We start from the raw sequence: 17,551 nt of genomic DNA on the forward strand, positions 1-17,551 counted from the left end.
AAAAAAAAAAAAAAAAAAAAAAGAATTTGATTTAGATTCCCCAGCGCCTGTGTAAAAAGTGGGTGTGGCCAGGACCTCTGGAAGAGCATTCGGTCTTATCTGCTGAGCCATCTCTCCAGCCCTGTTTTTTGTTTTTGTTTTGTTTGTTTGTTTTTGGTTTGGTTTGGTTTGGTTTGGTTTTTTGAGACAGGGTTTCTCTGTGTAGCTCTGGCTGTCCTGGAACTCACTCTGTAGACCACTTTGCTCTCGAACTCAGAAATCCACCTGCCTCTGCCTCCCAAGTGCTGGGATTAAAGGCATGCACCACCACTGCCCGGCTGTTTTTTGTTTTTTTTTTAAGACATTGTCTCCTTTAGCCCAAGCTGGTCAGCTTCTAATTCCCAGCTGACTTGTATGTAGCCAAAGGCTGACTTGAATTTATAATTCTCTTGCCTCTACCTCCCAAGTACTGGGATGGTAGGCATATGCAAGATGCTTGATAACTCTTTTTTTTTAATTTTTTAAAATTTTTTTTGATAACTCTTGATAAAGTAAATAAAGATTTTTAATTACAAGATTTTTGTTGTTGTTGATTTTGCTCCTAGTTCAGTGATAAAATACTTATCTAGCACACAGAGGCTCAAAACCCAGAGAGTCTGAGGAGAAGTGAGGGATGAGTGAAGAAGTGAGTGACTTGTTAACTAAGGGGTGTATCCTATGTCTGTAATCCTTGCTGATGCAGGGGGATCTCTACTTCAAGGTCAGCCTGAGCTACACTGAAAACTCTGTGTAGCTCACAGATTTTTATCATTAACATTATCAGCAGCAGCAACAACAACAATAAAGCTGGTTGCGAAGGCTGGGGTCAGCCGATCGCTGAGTTTGAGGCCAGCCTGGTCTACAGAGCAAATTCTAGGACAGCCAGGGCTACACAGAGAAACCCTGTCTTGAATAAAGAAAACAACAACCACAAAGCCCCAAGCTTTTGAGTGGGACAGTGGACAGAGTAGGGGGAGGAAGGAAACAGGTCCCTCCGTCCTTGTGGCTGGTTGTGCAACCAACTGAGCATCCACAGAGATGGCTTGGTTTGCAATATTCATCATGACAATCGCATCTCCCTTCGAGCCAGGACTTTCAGAATTGTATCCTACAGAGCACATGTGAGATGAGGAACTGAGATGATTTTCCTATGCAACATTATTTATAGCTGGAAGTTTCCTAAATGGAGAGGTAAGATGATTGAACTTAACTGCCTGCCACTGTGGATACAGCTGTAACACACAGGTTATACACTAGGGAACAATCCCAGAGATACATGAAGAAGTAGTGTGTGTGTGTGAGGTATATGTGTGTGTGTGTGTTATGTATATGTGTGTGTATATATGTGTGCATTATGTATGTGTGTGTGTCTCTCTGTGTAGTGGGGGAGCATGTATGTGTGAGGTGTGTGTGTGTGTGTGTGTGTGTGTGTGTGTGTGTGTTTGAGGACACAGTTTCATCTATGGCTCAGGCTGCTTTGAAACTCAATTGTAGCTCAGGCTGGCCTTGAACTCACAGTGCTCTTCCTGCCTCAGCAACAGAGTGCTGGATCACAGATTTATGCCACCACACCCAGTCACATATTTTTAAGGGGAAAAAGTACATAGACCCATATCTTGTTTTCATCCGTGTGTATGAGAGCTGGAAAGACGCACATGAAACTGACAACATTGCTTGTTTCCCAGGGAAACCGATGAACAAGGTCAGAGATTTTTCCATGTATCCTTCTGTTCTATCTCAATCTATCCATCTATCATCAATCTGTAGGTATGGATATAAAATACTTGTGTGTGTGTAGCCCGCGCAGTCTTCTCTCCAGGAAGAAGAAGACACACGGACACTAGGATCCTTCTGCAGCGACGTTTACTGCCCTCTCCCAGAGGGAAAAAGAGGCCGAACCAATAATCAGCACTGCTTATATACACCACAGTGCGGTGTGTCCGCCCACAGTGCGGTGTGTCCGCCCATGATTAGCTGTTTGCTCATCACCCCACGTAACGACCCGGAATGGGCCGTGACATGGCGTCTTTTCACTCTACGCACATGCGCAAACAGTTCTCTACACACATTCGCAAACCGTTGTTTACTAGGAGTTGACAGCGGAAGTAGGCGCCATCTTGCCATGGCGAATGCCTCTTCAGCTCCACCACTCCCCACATGTGTGTGTGTGTGTGAGACGTACATGTCTTGGTACATGTGTGGAGTGTACTCAGGTAGTTACCCTTAGGAGCAAGTGCCTTATCCACTAAGCCATCTCACCAGGCCTATCCTTGTTAAACCATATGAATGAGCACAGTATTTACTTAGATATAAATTAAGTTAAATCAAGAGTCAAGCTACATAAGAAGACCAGAGAAACAGCAATATGAAAGTCCAAGGTGTTTGTTTGTTTGTTTGTTTGTTTGAGACAAGGTCTCCTGTAGTCTAGGTTGGCCTCAAACTTGCCGAGAAGTCGAGGACGATCATGGTTTCTTGGTCCCCCTGCCTCTGTCTCCCAGTGGCTGGGCTTGCAGATGTGCAGCCATGCTCAGTTTATAGGGTGCTGGAGTTGGAACTCAGGGCCTTGTGCATAGGAAAAGCACACTACCAACTGAACCACATCCCCAGCCCACAGTCAAGTTACAGATGAAGAAACTTGATGTCTGGGGTTTCCCTTTGACATCAGTGGGCCTGAGAACCAGGGGCACAGCATGACTGACTTAACATAGGGAAACAGAACCAGCTGAATGCTCAGTGATCAAGGGTTTGGTTAAATTAATTATGGGTCTCACTCTGAGAATGAGGCACTGGGCCATCATTTAAAAATAGTAGATCATGTATTAGAGGCACTTGAAGGACATTTTTTTTTTTGCTCTGTTTAGCTATTAATTATGAAGACCTTTTAAAGTTTTATTTAAAAAAAAAAAAATCCAGATGCCACAAAAAGGAAAGTCTGAATAACTAAATGCAAAATTTCCTCCATTGGAAAACAAAACAAAACACAACACCCATCACAAGGGCTGCTCATGGTAATGTGGCATTGGGAACCCCTGTATCTCAACACTCTAGAGGCTGAGGCAGGAGGATTGCCTCAAGCTCAAGGTGTAAATGAACTACTCAGCAAGGTCCTGTCTCAAATAGGAGGGGCAGAAGGTGTTGCTTAGTTGGTAGAACGTTTGCCTAGCCTGCAGGAAGGCCTGAGTTCATCCCCATCAGGTGCAGTAGCATACACCCATAGCTTCAGAACTCAGGAGGCAGAGACAGCGTCAGAACTGTAAGGTCATCCTTGTCTACACAACACATTTGAGGCTAGTCTAAGATCTATGAGACCCAACCTCAAAAGAATAAAATGGAGAGGGGACAGGAGAGATAGTTCAGCAGTTAAGCGCATTGGTCATTCCTCCAAGGGACTTCGGCTGTTTGCAGTGCGTAGTGGAAGAAATCCAGTGCCCTCTTCTGGCCTACATGGGTACTGCACACACACACACACACACACACACACACACACACACACACAAAGCTATATACGTAAAATAGATAAGAGAAAGGTAAACAAATAAACTCAAGAAAAGAAAAAAACAAACAACACCACATGGGAAGACAAAAGGAATGTTCTGTTGGTGTGAGAGAACTAGTCACAGTGGTGGGCATGGAGGCTTGGAGGTGGGTATGTTCAAGGGTTGTCGTAATTAAAAAAAAAAAAAAAGCCAAGTGTGGTAGCACACACCTTTAATCCCAGCACTTAGGAGGCAGAGGCGGCTTGATCTCTGAGTTGGAGGCAGCCTGGTCTACAGAGTGAGTTCCAGAACAGCCAGGGCTACACAGGGAAACCCTATCTTGAAATTTTTTTTTTTACTTTTAAATTATGTAACTAAGTGCTTGACTGTCTGTGGGTTTGTGCTTGTGAGTGCAAGTGCCCTCCATGGCCTGAAGATGTTATTGAACCCTCTGGAGCTGGAGTTATAAGTGGTTTCAAGCTGCTGTGAGCATGGTGTGTGTGTGTGTGTGTGTGTGTGAGTGAGAGAGAGAGAGAGAGAGAGAGAGAGAGAGAGAGAGAGAGAGAGAGAGAGATTCTCTGCAAGAGTGGGTTATACTCTTATCCACTTATCCACTGATCCAGCCTAGCCCTGTTGCTCTTTTCAATATGCTTTGAAGTTAAATATCTCATATGCAAATTTCTGCTTGTAACTGGATATTTATGACTAAGCTGGAGGTGAGCATAGAGCAAAAGCTTAGCATCTCTGAAGCTCTGGGTTAGGTCCCTAGCACCACTCCCCTCCACCCTGCCCCTACAAATAATTTGACACACATAAACAGTGAGATTAATATCAACAATGTTCAAAAGACCTCACAAGGTGTTTGAGAAACACACACAATATAAACTGGACAAAGGATTGGAATCTAAAGTTCTCAGAAGAGGAAATGAAAAGGCCTGTGGACACAGCTAAGATGGCCAGCCTTGATTATGTTCAGGAAACTGCATCAAAAACAATGAGTTTCCGCCTGTGATCTTGGCAACTGTTTCGACTCATTCCCAACATCTAGAATTGGGCAGGGTATGGAACTTTCACATACTCCTAGGGGACAAGTGACTTGTTCTATTGAGACAGAAAAACTGCAAGGTATATAAAGTTTAAATGCATATACTTTGTGAGCCTGCAACCCTGTTTGGGGGAATTTATGCTAAAAACATGGGGTGGGAGGAGCCAGGACTAATAGACAGGATAGGATTTATTGCCAGTGTTCCTTTTTACAAATGTCTGTATGGCTTGCTTGTTCTTACCGCTGTGTCCAAAACACCTGACGAAAACAGCTTAAGGAAGGAAGGGTTTGTCTTGGCTCTGGGTTTGAGAGAGGATCCAGTGCTTCATGTGGGGAAGGCTTGGTGGCAAGAAGGCAAGGTGACTGCCCACACCGAACCCGTAGTTAGGATGCAAAGAGAACTGGTGCCCAGCTTTATTTCTCTTATCTCGCTTTTTATTCCAGCCCACGCATTCAGGAGGAGTTTTTCTTCTGGGAACTAAATCACATTAGGGATGGACACACCTCTGACTTTCTGAGGGTGTCTCCTTCCTATAAGATTCCAAGTCTAGTGACACTGAGAATGACTATTAACCACCATGCTGTCCAGTCGGCTGATGAACACTCCACAGGAAAGTGTACCATGGCTGGGTTTAAACTTCCTATGTGACCTCACCTGAACTCTTTAGCCTCCTACCTCTGCCTCCCAGTGCCGGGAACACAGGCATGTAACACAGGGCCCGATAACCGCAGTATATTTTTAAGTTACAAAAAGCAAGTTACAAGCCAGGCAGTGGTGACACATGCCTTTAATCCCAGCATTTGGGAGGCAGAGGCAGGTGGATTTCTGAGTTCAAGGCCAGTCTAGTCTAAAGAGTGAGTTCCAGGACAGCCAGGGCTATACAGAGAAACCCTGTATTGAACAAAACAAAAACAAAACACAAACAACAAACAACAACAAAAAAGCAAGTTGAAATGGTTCAATAGTGAAAAATCTCTTGTAGCTCTTGTTGAGAACCTGAGTTTAGATCCCAGCACCCTTATGACTGGTCACAAATAACCGTAACCTCAGTTCAGGGGGATCTAATGCCCTCTTCTGACTTCTGCAGACACCGGGCATGCATGAGGCACACAGACATACATGCAAGCAAAAACACTCACAAACACATAGAATAAAATAATTTAAAACTTAGCAAGTTCCAATGTAGCATTCATGTATTCCTGTGACACTTCTTCACAGACACACACATACACACACACAAAATAGTACTTCCCAACCCAGCATGGTGGTGCACACCTTTAGTCCAGCACTCAGGAGGCAGAGGCAGGTGAATCTCTGATCTAGAGGCCAGCCCAGTCTATACAGTGAGTTCTAAGGAAGCCAGAGCTACACGTAGAAACCCTGTCTCCAAAACAACAACAACAAAAGAGAGTAACCACTTCCTAGAGACACTAACTTGCACCTGGCTATGAGTGCCAAGAAAATAGAAATGAGACTTGGCACACCATCAGCCCTCTTGGCCTCCTCGGGCCAGCCTGACGCAGGAGGCCATTAGAGGAGAAGAGCAATTGTTTTCTCTATGTTCTTGGATAAATTCTTTGAAATTCATACTAGTTTTGAAACACTCTCCCATCGCTACCCAAACTATCGGGATATTACTTTAAAAAGGACTCCAGGGAAGCCTGTGTTCAGTGTATGCCAGACCTTGGGTTGGGTTCAACCTCTGCATGGAGAGAGAGAAAAGGGAGGAGACAGAGTTGGAGGAAGGTGATGACATGGCAGGTAGAAGGCTTTTGTGTGGCCCCTTAGTGCCAGTTTGATCCTGAGGGCACAGGACCCTGCTTTTCACCTGTCAGAACCAAGGGTCACACACTTGTCACAACAGCAAGGAAAGTCCCTCAATGTGACCTGCAGACAGTCTCCAGATCAGCAGATAGGGGACCTAATTGGGTGGAGTCTTGACGGATAAGTTCTTCCAACAGAGGAGAAGAGTGGTTGGACAGATACGGCTTGACCTGGGTAGCCATCTTAGGCATGAGCAACATCTTGTTCACGGTGTTATTTTTCTCATTGTTTGGGCAAAAATATCTGACAAAAGCAACTTAAGGAGAGAAGAGTTTGCCCAGTGGTGGCTGCTCTTGCCTTTAAGCCCAGCATTCAGAAAACAGAGGCAGATAGATCTCTGTGAGTTCAAGGCCAGCCTAGTCTAAACAGGACAGCCAGGGCTACAGAGAGAAACCCTCTCCTGAAAGAGGAGGAGGAGAAGGGGTAAGGAGGAAGAAGAAGGAGGAGGAGGAGCGTTTATTTTGGCTCCCATTTTAAGAAAGTCTATTAAGGAGGCAGCAGGTATGTGGGGCAGCTGGTTACACAGTATCTGTGATTAGGAAGAGGCTGGGTTTCTTCTTTTTATTCAGTCCAGGGGGATGCTGCGGCCTACTTCAGCTAAACCTTTCTGGAAACACCCCATAGGCACACCCAGTCATGGTGAGAATAAAGATAAGCCACCACATCCACCATGTGACCTGACCCTATAGGATAAATAGAGTCCGTAAGATAGTCAGCGGAGGAGCAAGTGGGGCCAGAGTGAGAAGGGGGAAAAAAAAGATAGTGGAGAGTTTTATGCCCAGCAGTGAACAATGGCACCCTAGCTGTCTCCACTGATGTTGCATTTTGGGAAAGCCCAGGGATAGTCCAGCTGGCAACGTGCCTCCTTTGTCTCCTGAGGTAGACTGAGCATTTGCACACACCTCCTCCAGCTTTGAGGTGCTGGATGCTCCTGTTTTACCCCTACCCAATGCATATGTCTGTCTGTAAGCCCCTGGTGGGTTGCTCCCTGCAACCTGGGGCTTTCCCACCTCTTCTCTCTGTCTTGTCTTCCTGCACCGGCATTTTCCCTCCAACTCTGAAACAGAGTCTATCACAGAGGGGCCAGCATACACAGAGGCAGAATCAACTGCCTGGTGGGCAGTGAGGCTCAGTGATCCAGTCTATATCTCCGGGACACGACAAATCTCTGATGGCGTTTGAGCAAAAAGAATCCAGACAGAGCAGATCCATCTTGTAGCAAAAGCATCAAGTGTGAGGCATGCTGGGTAATGGGATGGCAGGGGCTCTACAGATCTGAGGGAGTGTGAGGCAGGCTGGGTAATGGGATGGCAGGGGCTCTATAGACGGCTGTAGACAGTGACAGGGTGGGGGGCATTGGGAAGGGACAGTTTGGGGGTAGTTTCCAGAGACCTGGTGAGAGGGACATGGAGGGATCCTGGGAGGAAGGTTAAAGAGATGGGCACTGGGGCACTGCTGGGCCAGGCAGACGGAGCTGGGTAAGCCCTTCCTGAGCTAGTTTTCAAAAATAATTTCTCGATGCTGTTGTCTTCAAGAATTTGGTATGGTTTTTATTATGAAATTAATTGAAAACAGCTTTTTGGAAGAAGAAAACAAAACAGAGAGGCAGAGAGGAACGTTTAAAGAGAACTTTCTCCAGAGAGACAGGAAGTGGAAAAGAGCCTGTTGCTATAGCTGCAAGTATGGAGGGGACAAAATGGGCGTGGAGCCCAGTGGGAGGCGATGAGATGGGGAGAGGCCCCCAGACAGCCAGGCTGAGTCCTGCACCCCTCTGCAGATCCCCTGAGCACTCTGCTTCTGCCTCAGCTGAAGGCCGCATGTCGTAGGAGCTCCAGGGACATGCAAGTTCTCCGTAGGGTCCGAGCTTGGCAGGCAGACAAATGTCTGCAACCATTGTCCGACACTCACAAGTTGGGCCACTGGCTTTGCGTGGTCACTTACCACCCCACAGCCATCGTCTTCTTCCTTTATACGATGGGACAATCTGAAACCCTCAGAGCATGACACCTCTGCGGATTTGGTCCCAAATGAAATATCTGTTTATCTTAGGTCAGCTAGACAGGGCTCCTTCATCCAAAACATCTGTCTCGTGTAGGGGTGAAGCTGGGCAAGGGGCACCAGATAGCATTAAAGTGTCATAAGGGTATTCCTACAGTGACTGCCCAGGATGAAGTGTTGGCTCTCTATGGAAGGGTGACAAGATCTTCCTAGGAGCACCACAGCTTGCAGTAGCTTCCAGACAGATTTCTGGAGTGTTTCAAGTCTGTGGCAAGGATTTTTTTCCTGCCTTTTGTCTCCTACACAGAGGCCAAATCCCCGTCCTAAGGCTGTGGTCCTTAGAAGATGCATGTCATCCATCACATGTTAAGAACTAAGCCCAGAGATCAAGTGACTTGGCTGAGGTCACCGGGCAGGGGCAGGGTGCTGACCTCACCACCACAATGATAATTCTAATAGTCACATTCCTTGGACCCCATGACACACAGCCGTGAACTGCACCCGTACGATTTCAGTCCTTCCTGGTGTTGTAGTAGGGCCAGGCTGCAAAGCTCCTAGACAGAGAAGAAGGCAAGCCAGCCTCCATATTCCCATTCACCCCCTGAAGGCCCTGTGTATAGTTTGACAGTTTGTGGGACCCCATTTCAGATACTTTATACATTCTTTTTCTCCTTTGACACAGTTTTACTCTGTAGCCCCAGCTGGCTGGAACTCTATGTATCCCAGGCCAGTCTTGAACTGATAATTTTTCTACTTTGGTCTGTCAAATGCTGAAGTTACAGGCCTGTGGTCTGTCAAATGCTGAAGTTACAGGCCTGTGTCACCACACCCAGCCATTTTTTGAACAAGAGGACTCATGTTTTCATTTTGAACCCTGCAATGCCTCTAGCTGCTAAGCATTTAAAATCCACATGGGTAACACTGAGGATGAACAGAGGAAGGCCAACTTCCATAGAAATAAAGATCCAGGGGAATGTAGCTCTGGGTGTCACTCAGGAACCTGGAGAGAGTTTTGGGGAGCACAGACATCCTGGCTCCAGGATGAGAAAGTTAAGACTAGAGGTCTAAGCCAGGCATGATGGCATACACATTTAATTCCAGCACTCAGGAGCATGGGCCGGCAGAGTTCTGTGAGTTCAAGGCCTGCCTGGTCTATACGGTGAGTTCCAAAACAGCCAAGACTACATAAAAAGATACTCTTTCGATGATGATGATGATGATGATGATATGAGAGAGAGAGAGAGAGAGAGAGAGAGAGAGAGAGAGAGAAGGAAAAAGAGGGGGGTAGAAATAAAGTTCTATAGTTCTATTTGCCAGGTGGTGGGTAAAGCCTGGAATCCCAAGGACTTAGAAGTGAAGGCAGGTGAATCAGGAATTCAAGATCATCAGCCAGGCCTGGTAGCACACCCCTTTAATTCCAACACTTGGGAGGCAGAGGCAGGCAGATCTCTGAATTCAAGGCCAGCCTGGTCTACCGAATGAACTCCAGGACAGCCAGGACTACTTAGAGAAATCTGGTCTCAAAAATAAAACAATAACAAAAAACAAACAAACAAACAAAGACAAAAAATGAAATCAAAGCCATCCTTGGCTATACAATGAGATTAAGGCCAGCCTGGGCTACATGAGATCCAGTCTCAAGCAAAACAATGGGACTTCAACAACCTACTTCTGAGGTAAGGAAACCTGCTCACCGAGGGCCTGAGGCATTCTCCAAGTGGCCCAGTCAGCAGGACGGAAACCCCAGGACATGAATGACCCAAAAAAGGCTGCCACTGACCTTCTTGGCTATTCAAACTAGAGATGACGACTCCCATCCCAGGAATCCACTGCTCAGGCGTTTCCCACAGCGTTTCCTTGGTTACCCACCCCTCCTGCAGCCCAAGAGCCCTCCCGGCACTCCTGTCCTGAAACCGCCTTGCCAGAAAGTGTTGTTTAGGTCATCTACCCTTTGCTGTGACAGATCGCTGAGAAAATAACTTCAGGGAGGAAAGACCTGCCCAGGCCAGTCTTGCCTTCATGCCCTGGCTGGCGCTGCCTAGGGCTGGCAGAGGAATCCCTGCAACATGCCCTTTTAGCACCCCTGGACACAGCCTGTTAGGGGTCATGAGGGGAGGCCCCGACCCCGAGAGGTGCATTCCTCAGTCTCTCAGTCTCCAATCTCTCCCTTCGTGAATGCACAGCGTCCCTGTTTTTCTTTTAAGGATACTTGTCATTGAATATAAGACGATTTTCCCCCCTGAATAAAACTAAGAGCAGGAAGTAGAGACGACCTTTTGGTGCTGTCTGTTAGCTCGCCATTCTCATTCTTGAGCTCCGCCCCGCCAGTCAGCCTCCACCCACCCACTCTGTGGCTTCCCTTGCCTTCAGCATCAGGAAGAAAAAGAATCACCAGATGTCCTACCTGCAAGAACGCCTCCTTTCTCACCCAGGGAGACCTGCTCCAACCTGTCTCCCCTGCATGCCCTTCCCACCCTATCTCAATAGCCTGAAGCCTTTGTGGGAATTCTCTCAGTTGGTCTGCAGCCTGTCACTCACCTCTACCCCCAGAGCCACTCTCGGGCCTCTAGGACCTCCACACCACCCCTCCCCCACATGTGTCTGCCTCACTGACCTACCCCTAAATTCCTTCCTGTTCAGCTTTCATGACCTCCACCTCTCCAAAAACCCCACCTCTGCCACATACAACAAGGTATCCCTCCCCATCTTGTCATCGTGCCCGTCCTACCTCTTCCTTGGACTCACCAGCTCCTGGATACCATCCCCCATTGCCAATCAAGGCCAGGAAAGTCCTGCCCAAACCTAACCCCTGAACTAGCCTCTCCGCGCCCCATGCAACTTGCAAGTGTATGTTCAGATGGACCCATCATCATGTCTCTATGCTGGCTGCCACTGATGCTCATCCTTGGACAGGGGCCCTGTCACCACCTACAAGCTGCCGGCCTCTCCATTTTTTCAATCAATCTTGGATGTGCCCAGTGCTGAACCTGCTACTTCATGAGCTAACTCTGTTCTTGAGTGAGGCCTCAGTAGCCCCTCATGGCCTCTCAAGCTTGCCAGGGGTCCCTCTGTCCTCTTACAGCTGGGTAGGCCTCACTGTGCCCTTTTCCACAACTTTATCAACCTTCAGAACTACCCCTGTGTGAGCCACACCCCAGGCCCAGCTTCTCTTGCCTCCTTACCCACTGCCAGTGTGGCTACTTCCCTCTGAATCACAAAATTCCTCTTTGCTGATAAGGGATGGTTCTCAGGCACACTTCATCTAACCCCTTCCCAGGGCAGGAAAGAAGCCAGCCTGTGTGGCACAGAGCCTCACACTAGGCCAGCTGTCAGGATAGCAGTGTTGAGACATGGTTAGCTGTGTGCTTGGTGAGTCCTCACAGGATGTCTTTTGGTTGCTCTGTCCCAGAACGTCATGGTTTGCATGTGAGGTCCCCACAAGCACAAGCTCCCGGTTGGTTGAACACTTAAGTCAGCTGGTGGAGCTCTTTTGGGAGGCCACGGTACTCTGGGGATGGATATGGGTCCTAGGTAGCATTGGTCCCTCAGGTTCATCCAGCTCTCTGCTTCCCTAGTCTGTCAAGACATGGAGCTCCGCCTCAGTCAGCACTAGCATTCTACAGGGCTCCCCCCTGAGAGAGACAAACACTGGAGAGAGTTATTTATCTTCTTCCCCTTAAGTTGATTCTTTTGGGAATTTTTGTCACAGAGACAAAACGGAAAAAGAACACATGGCATTCTCTTTGGAACCGCACCAGATGATGTGTTTATAAAAAGATAAAGAGGTAGAGGGATATGTTCTACGGGGGTGTGGTAAGGTATGGGGGGTGGTGCCTCAGTGGGCCCACGCCAAGCCATCCCTTTCCCCTGAGGGACCAGTCACACGATGGTATAGTATAGAATAGAGTTTATTCAGGGCATGGGGAGGGGAGTTAAGAGGGTAGTAGAGGCAGAGAAAGAAGAGAGAGGGAGAGAGAGAGAGAGAGAGAGAAGTAGAGGCTGGCCATGGCCACGAGTGTGTGGAGAGAGGGGGAAGGGAAGGGGCCAAGAGGGCAAGAGAGAAGCAAGCAGGAAGCAAGAGTAGGAGAGAGAGGAGGGGGCAAGCAGCCCCTTTTATAGTAGACCAGGCCTACCTGACTGCTGCCAAGTAACTGTGGGGAGGTGGCAGCAGCCAGGTGACTGTGGGATGGAGTTTAGACAGAATGCTAACACTCTGCCCAACTAGCCTGGCCCTGGACACTGCTCCAGGTTACTTTGGGAAAAGGCCCACCTGCCTGGGCCCTGGGGTACCTGCTCCAGCATATTGATCTGCATGACACATGGCCTCCAGAACTGATTGCTCAGAAGAACAGGCCTGTGGGTGGATGAAGCCCACTCCAGGACAGTAGGCTAGGGTCCAGCTTTGTGTTTTGGATATGACACCTAATGACCGGGTGATGCTGTGTAAATATCTCTGTGCCTCAGTTCCCTCACTTGCAGCCAATTATAGCTCTTTACCTCACTGGGGTATGTCGAGAAACACATAATCAAAATCCACTCATGCAGCAGGACTCGGGGCACACTAGCCATTTAGGATGATGACAGACATCTTGGACCAGCCAGCCTCAGGCTCTGCTTGTCACCCTCAGCTCCAGACCTGAGCTTTCCACACCCTCTCCCCATTTAGGTGGCCCAAAGGGTCAGCAATGATACAGTAAACATGCCAAGGGGTGGGGCAGCTGTAGCTTTAACATTTGCCAATTTCCATGACATTGGTGATCCAACTGATCAAGTGTCCAGCTGTTGCAGAAGATGGAGTTGAGAAGCAAGGGCTAGGAGCTCCACTCTGCACAGTCCCACTGTGCAAATCAACAGGCCCCATCACCCCAAGAAGCAAGTATGTCACATCGGTGATGGATGGTGGGCTTTTAATATTATCTTCATCTTTTGGAAAAAAAGATCTATTTGTAATTTAATTGTATGTAGCCATGGGGATAGGGCATGTGAGTGCAGGTGACCTCGGGGTCAGGAAGATGATGTCAGATTCCCTGGAGCTGGGCATACGCTTGGGTCTGCTATCTTGGTGTGCTGACTGCTGGATGTGGATGCCAGGAGCTGAACTCAGGCTGTCGTCGCTCGGCAAGAGCAGCATACATTCCCTCTTAAGCACCGGGCCTTTTCTCCAGGCTCTATCTTTGCCTGTTTATAGAGGCTTCTAGGATCAGACCTAGGCCCCCATGCAGCTAATTCCCTATTCCCTAGCCCACTTTTACTCTTACTATTTTAAAGATGGATTCTCTTGTATCCTAGGGGGACTTTGAACTCCTTATGTAGCTAAGGATGGCCTTGAACTTCTGATGCTCCTATCTCTAACTTCTGAGTACTGGCAGTACAGACAAATGTCACCACACCCTGGGTTGTGTGGTACTCCAAAGGAACCCAGGACTTTCACATGCTAGGCAAGTGTTCTACCAAGCTCTTCCCTACCTTTGCTTTAGTAAACTTTAGTTAGTTTGCATGTGTCTTTGAAGACTTTCTTTATTTTTTTAATATTTAGATTTGTTTGTTTGTTTTTGTTTGTTTTTGTTGTTGTTGTTTGAGACAGGTATAGCCCTGGCTGTCCTGAAACTCACTCTGTAGACCAGGCTGGCCTCGAACTCAGAAATCTGTCTGCCTCTGCCTCACAAATGCTGGGATTAAAGGCGTGTGCCACCACTGCCCGGCAATGTGTTTATTTTTTGTTGTTGGTTTTTCTTTTCTTTCTTTCTTTCTTTTTTTTAGATTTATTTATTTTATGTATATGAGTGCTCTCTCTCTAGACAAACCAGAAGATGGCATCAGATCCCAATAGAGATGGTTGTAAACTACCATGTAGTTGCTGGGAATTGAACTCAGGACCTCTGGAAGAGGTTAAGTGCTCTTAACCGCTGAGCCATCTCTTACTTTATTTTTAATTATGTGCGTGTGTGTGTGTGTGTGTGTGTGTGTGTGTGTGTGTGTGTGTGTGTGTGGTGTGTATACAGGTGAGTTCAGAAGAGGTGTTGGACTCCTGGAGCTGGAGTTACGGGTGACTGCAAACTCTCCAGCCCTTGTTTTCAATAAGCTTGAAATATAAGCATCTCTAGTTTAATTTTTCACAATGGCTATGCTGAACAACTGACCCATGAAATGGTGGAATTTTAACAAGTGGCTGTCCCAAGCACATTCAAGCTGGGCCCCAGCACCTCACCTATGCCTTATTGGGTCTTCCCTTCCTAAGAAGGCCTTGGTTACTATGGTAACTCTAGGACCTGACCTCTGCCCATTCAACAAACCCAGCAACAGACCTCCACCCCCACTTCCCACCCCATTCTATTCTTTTAGAATGCTAGGCTTATATGGAAGCTGCCTCTGGAATGCCCTGTCACCTGGAGGCCCCTGGTCTGCCAGTCAAATACCATTACAAAACTGGGGTGGTAGCACGTGTCTGTGATCCCAGTGTGCAGCAGGGTGAGGCAGGGGGATTGTGAGTTCCAAACCAGCCTGGGCTAACAGTTAAACAACAATGATAAAACCCGTTTTCATTCTGGGTTATTAAGCACAAGATTTGGATTCAAGCACACTCTGGTATCTTACTGTGTTGATTTCTGCCATATAAGAACCATGTAACCCTTAGCAGGTAGGTGACTTAATCTCCAAGCCAGTCATTAGCCACAGCTGTATAAGGTGAATATGAATTCTAGCCAGGTGAGGGCACCTACCTGTAACCACAGAAACTTGGAGACTTGAGGGCCAGGAGTGTAAGGTTCTCCTCAGCCTCCAAACAAAACAAAACACGGAAAAACCAAAGACGGGCGGTGGTGGCACACACTTGTAAATCCCAGCACTTGGGAGGCAGAGGCAGGCGGATTTCTGAGTTCAAGGCCAGCCTGGTCTACAGAGTGAATTCCAGGACAGCCAGGGCTACACAGAGAAACCCTGTCTTGGAAAAAAGCAAACAAAGAAACAAACAAACCAAAACCAAACCAAACCAACAACAGAGAGAAAGAGTAGGGGTTGAGGGAAGAAGAATTCTGAAGAGTCTGGTTATAGAGTTCTTACTTAGCCCTGGGTCTCATCCCGGACCCAAAGCAAACAAAACCAGTTTTATCAACTCGTCTTTGGCCTGAACTCACATTGGATGTTTGCAGTTCTGACATTACATGGTGGTGAATGACAGTCACGTTACAATAGGAAACACATTGAGAGTGCTGACTGGGTCCTCCCTTTGTATTTGCTCTTGCCACACCGCCGGCAGACAGCGCTCTCCTGTCACTAGGGAATAGTTAGCACGCTCTACTAATGAGATCACACCACTCATAACCTTATGTGTCAGGCTGCCTCACTCCTGAGTTATTTTAGATTTGACTCAAACATACGGGACTCCCGACACAGTGTGTGATGATGCCCTCGAGACCTCAGCTTGGGGAGGCTGTCAGGCTGCAGCTGTGGGTATCCACCAGCATAGACTGTTTGGATTCAAGGGTTGGAGCCAGTAGGAAGTCTTTATTAGCTAGCTGGGTATTGGGGAATCAGTGTAGCTCCAAGCCTCTCTCAGGATGACCATTTGAGCGCAAAGACCATGTTCTGGGTTGACTAGTAAGAACAGTTAGTCAGAAGTGGAACTACAGAAGCTAAAAAGCAAGATGAGTCCATTTAGAGACTTCCCCAGAACTACAGGATGTGACAGAGGTGGTCCTTGATCTCATTCTGGCAGGCAGGGCTGTCGAAATGCTGTGGTACTTCCAGCACGGAGGCGGTTATGCTAAGGGAGGCGGGCCTCCCTAAGGTCTGGCGCTCTGTTACACAGTAACAAACGGCCCCACAACTTGGTGATTTCTTTCTTGTTCACATCCCATGCAGCAGTTTTGTGCCAAGTCACCTGAAAGAACAACCCTTACCTGGGGAATGGCCCCCTGCCGGATGAAAATAGAAGGATCGCCATCGCTTCACGATGTGACCCTACAGGTGTCTTCTGAGAACTGTGCACACCTGTCACTAATGAAAGCAGTCACCAAAGAAGTGGTCTAGCCTGGTGTCAAAACGTTGGCTATCCTATCCTCCTCTGGAGTAGGATTCTGAACAGCTTGTTTCAACTGCCTCCCCCATCCCCACGATTAGTACTTAACCTTCCTCTTCCCTGACAGACCCTGGTTAGTTGGACTACCTAGGACCATCTTAGGCCAAGGCTTACTCTGTATACCCATTCCAAGGCAATCTCCTCCCTCACACTGCCCAAAGCCCTAGAGTTATGTGGCTGGGAACATGTCCGCAGACCTGGAAGCCCTTGGAGATGGACCCCTTCCCTCCTGTTCACCTGGTAACGACGAAGGAAGCCTCTTGGGATTTAAATTACCTGAGTGGGACAGCTGGGCCTTGTTGAAGCCATTATGGAAGAACTACTTCTTCCTGATTCTTCCTCTCTCTTGGTCAGAAGAAAGGAGTTTTACCTCCAGCCCCGGGCAGGGACCTTACATTCTAAGATACCCCAAACATGACACTGTTGTCTCCTTTTAAGAGTTAACCTGGGGGGTGGTGGCGCACGCCTTTAATCCCAGCACTTGGGAGGCAGAGGCAGGCGGATTTCTGAGTTCGAGGCCAGCCTGGTCTACAGAGTGAGTTCCAGGACAGCCAGGGCTACACAGAGAAACCCTGTCTCAAAACAACGACAACAACAAAGACAACAACAAGAAAATAAAACCAACCAACCAACCAAACAAACAAAAGAGTTAACCAGCTGGCCTGTCAGTCACGGGGCCAGGACTTCATACCTGAGGAAAGCTGCTTCTCCAGAAGACAGAGAGGAGAGGGAGAAGAGAGATACTGTACTTACCCTTCCGGAAGCCCCTCCTTGGGGGGATGGCCGTTGGCAGGCCTTCCTTCCTGTATGGTTCCCACGGAGTCTTAACTCAGAAAAGAATAAGTTCTCACCCACTCCACTCACCCCTCTCTCCTACATGCTGGCCAGGAACTGGAGCATGCTTTCCCTGGGCTCTTTTCCCTTTTCCCAAAGCCCCACCCCCACTCCTTTTCCACCGTGTGATTGCTTGCTCATCACCATTGAGCAACCGCCCCCCCCCCAACTTCTCTCTTCTTTTCCACCGGCTTCCTCCTCCAGGCAGCTGCCAAGATTTACCACCAGCTCTGTTCTGTCATTTTCTTCCAAACTCCAATAAAATCGTCCTCAAGCTT

The 17,551-nt window shown here is 47.8% G+C and overlaps 1 protein-coding gene across 1 annotated transcript in view; it reads right to left on the reverse strand.

The window, feature by feature from the left end:
- Anpep (alanyl aminopeptidase, membrane) overlaps positions 1-17,294 on the reverse strand; it is a 44,186-nt gene extending 26,892 nt beyond the window's left edge. Inside the window, exon 1 of the mRNA XM_031387087.1 lies at positions 17,193-17,294. The gene's annotated coding sequence lies outside the window, so the exon portion shown is untranslated. The remainder of the gene's footprint in view (positions 1-17,192) is intronic.
- Positions 17,295-17,551: the final 257 nt, after the last annotated feature.

The sequence above is a fragment of the Mastomys coucha genome, unplaced genomic scaffold (genome assembly GCF_008632895.1).
Source record: "Mastomys coucha isolate ucsf_1 unplaced genomic scaffold, UCSF_Mcou_1 pScaffold21, whole genome shotgun sequence".
NCBI lineage: Eukaryota > Metazoa > Chordata > Mammalia > Rodentia > Muridae > Mastomys > Mastomys coucha.